The sequence below is a fragment of the Peromyscus maniculatus genome, chromosome X, assembly GCF_049852395.1.
Source record: "Peromyscus maniculatus bairdii isolate BWxNUB_F1_BW_parent chromosome X, HU_Pman_BW_mat_3.1, whole genome shotgun sequence".
NCBI lineage: Eukaryota > Metazoa > Chordata > Mammalia > Rodentia > Cricetidae > Peromyscus > Peromyscus maniculatus.
Window position 1 is genome coordinate 43,959,708 of NC_134875.1, and position 3,267 is coordinate 43,962,974.

At 43.8% G+C, this 3,267-nt stretch overlaps 1 pseudogene across 1 annotated transcript; it reads right to left on the reverse strand.

Annotated features, from left to right (window-relative positions):
* Nucleotides 1–1,799: 1,799 nt before the first annotated feature.
* On the reverse strand, nucleotides 1,800–2,984 carry LOC143270994 (periphilin-1 pseudogene; annotated as a pseudogene). Its single transcript, XR_013048231.1, has one exon. The product of XR_013048231.1 is annotated as a periphilin-1 pseudogene (transcript).
* Between the last annotated feature and the right edge of the window lie 283 nt (nucleotides 2,985–3,267).

The window sequence follows — 3,267 nt, forward strand, 5'->3', positions numbered from 1 at the left end:
GTAGAAATCCATCTGGATCTCTGTGAGTTCAAGGCCACACTGGAAACAGCCAGGCATGGTGAATCACACCTTAATCCCAGGAAGTAATGGCAGAAAGCAGCTAAGTATATAAGGCATAAAAACCAGGAACTAGAGCTGGTTAAGGTTTTAGGATTTTGAGCTGTGCAGTTCAGCTGAGATCCATTCGGATGAGGACTCAGCGACTTCCAGTTTGAGGAAACAGGATCAGCTGAGAATTGGCAAGCTGAGGTGACTGTGGCTTCTGTTTCTCTGATCTTTCAGCATTCACCCTAATACCTAGTCCCGGGTTTGTTTTTATTAATAAGAACTTTTAAGATTCCTGCTACAATATGGGATATGGACATTGGCCTTGGCTGTGTCACAGAAGTTGGAGGTAAGTCTCTGTTACTGAAAATACCATATACTTCAGACACATGACTGAAAGGATCCAAGCTTGATCTGATCTGAAAGTCTGCACCCTGAGGACTAGTTTTCATAGTCCTGGGTGCTGTGCAAGCAGCCAAGGGAAGCAAACAACAAATACACCTACCCAGCTGTGACACCAAAGTACCACAATGAAGAGCTTAGCAATATACTGCTAAGCATGTATTGTGGAATAATTATTTTGTACACTGTAAAGATGTGTCTTTGCCAAGGCACCTTCTGATTGCTTTAATAAAGATCCAAATGGCCAATAGCTAGGCAGAAAAGGTTAGACAGGACTTCCAGGAAGAAAGAGAGCAAGAGAGATGAATCTAGGCGTGTGACAGACACCAGGGGACGTGGAGAGGAAACAGGAGGTGCAAGATGGAAGACAGGTAAAAAGCCATGAGGCACAACATTGATTGATATAAATGGGTTAATTTAAGTTATAAGAGCTAGTGTGACAAGCATAAGCGATAGGCTGAGCCTATAATTAATAATATGTCTCCATGTCATTTTTTAATTGTAAGCTGGAGGACCAAAGGAAAAAGTGTATGCAACAGCATCACTTACATCTTGGCTATAACCAACAGAATACTGAAGATGCTGGCACATATTTTTAATCTCAGAATAAAGGAAGCAGAGGCAGGGGGATCTTTGTGAGTTTGAGGCCAGACTACACATGGTTTTCAGTTCAGCTTTATCTAGACGGGAAAACCCTGACTCAAAAAAGGAGATAATGAAATTGGGCAGTAAATAAAACCGTGATTTTTAATGTACCTATTGTTACAAATTGTATTGTGGCTCAGTGCTATGCTGGGAAGGATCAAGAAGTGAGTGGGATGTCCTAAATGTCTCTTCACTTGTTCACTGACTGACTTACAAGGCCAGGGGAGCTCAGCTGGCCTTGCTGTCTTCTGCCACGTTTCTTTTATTATTTAAATTTTTATTTATGTTTTTTTCATTTTACATACCAATCACTGTTCTTCCTCCCTCCCCTTCTGCTTCCCCCCAAGCTCCCCTCATCCTCTCCACTGGCAATGGGACCAGAACTTATGCCGTGTACATGAACTGGCTTTATTTTTTAATTTTTTAATTCATTTGACATACCAACCACAGATCACCCTCACATCCCTCCTCCATCTCCTCGCTCCTTCCCCCCAAGACTCCCCCCATCCCCTCCTCCAAAAGGGTTAGTACTTCCATTGGGGAACAGCAAACCCTCCCCCCATCCCCTCCTCCAAAAGAGTTAGTACTTCCATTCAGTTGAGGCAGGACCAAGCTTCACCCCCTTGCATCAAGGGTGAGCAAACAATCCAAAGGTAAGAAATCTAGAAGCTTTTAAAATCAGTTTTTTGAACCGAGCCCTAATTCTTCTAAAACGGGTCTCCAAAATCTGGAGTAGAATTATCATACTCCATAATGAAATGCTTGAGTTCTTCAACATGTTGCTCACCTATTTCATGCAAACTCTGCTTCATTGCAAACTGTATAGATTTTTCTAACGAACGATCCTTTTCAACCAGCCTTTCCACCACCATCCTAAAAGTTTCACAGACTTGTCTGTAAACCTTCTTAATCTCTGTAATTTTTGATGCAATCGCTTCTGGTAGAATGCTAGGCTGGCTGTCTTTACACAATTCTGGGCCAGCTGTTGTGTTTGACTCGGGTTCTTCTGGCTGGTTGATACATAATGGTTCCTTGGATCCCATCTCAAACTCAGAAATTTCAGCCAAGTTATTTTCTTCTGACTTCTTGGGATTTTCATTAGCCCTCTTGCTTGCAGCATCAGCCTGTTCCTTCTCAGTCAGCCGGCTGGGGCTTTTTAACACCTTGGATGAAGAACTTGAGGGCACAGTATCTCTTGATGTTTTCAAAAACTGGATGGCTCTCTCTTTACATCTACGTCGAGACTGATGGAAGGAGCGCATCCTGCTTCTACTGCTGAGACTGGATCCAAATCTGCTGTGTAGGGAGTCCTTCCCGCCCACACGTGATTCTCTCAAAAAAGGAGCGCCCCGTTTATGGGGAGAGCTTTGTCTCGAATAATGGGAAGAATAGAAACGTTTTCTTCTAAAGCCATTTCTCATGGCCCTGTATTCATTCTGTTGGCTTGTGGAATACTCATCTCTTGACCATCGGTAGCCATAATGGCCTCTTTTGTAGGGCGGGGCTCTTCTTGGATCCTGAGTAAAACAGCGGCCCTCGTCCCATTCTTGGTAATCAACATGACAGTAGTATCTACTGTAGCCTGCTTCGTTGGGTCTGTCTAGCAGAGATGATCTCTTGTCTCCCAGAGGGGGTCTCTTTGGCACAACATTGATTAATCTTTGGTTGCCATCACTGGGATGGTTCCAAGGAGGCGCTTGTTTTCCTGGAAGTCGCTTGTAGTGATACCATCCCTGTGCTTGTCCTGGAAGTCGCTTGTAGTCACACCATCCCTCAGACCACATTTCATCTGTTTTGGAAGCCACTGGACTTCTGCGAACAGAAATGCCTACTTCCCTTCTTGTTCCCTTTCAATTTCCAACCACACTCATGGCTCAGCTCAAGAATCTCTTATTGTCTAAAAATTCGTCATCAGAACTCTCCAATGCGTATGTTCCACCGATGCTGCTGAAACCGCACCAACAGCTCTCTAATTAGACTTAGGCCTACTCAATTGCACAGAAATCATGCCCGGTCCTTGAAAGCTAGGAAATTAGCTGGGGCTAGTGAGGGCATGTGTCATACAGGAGAATGCAGTACCACCACTTGACTAAATCGGTACAATTCCTAAGTGAATTCCACTTCCTACAAAAAAGTGTAGCTCTCACCCCTCACCAAAAAAAGCTTCTCTTTGCA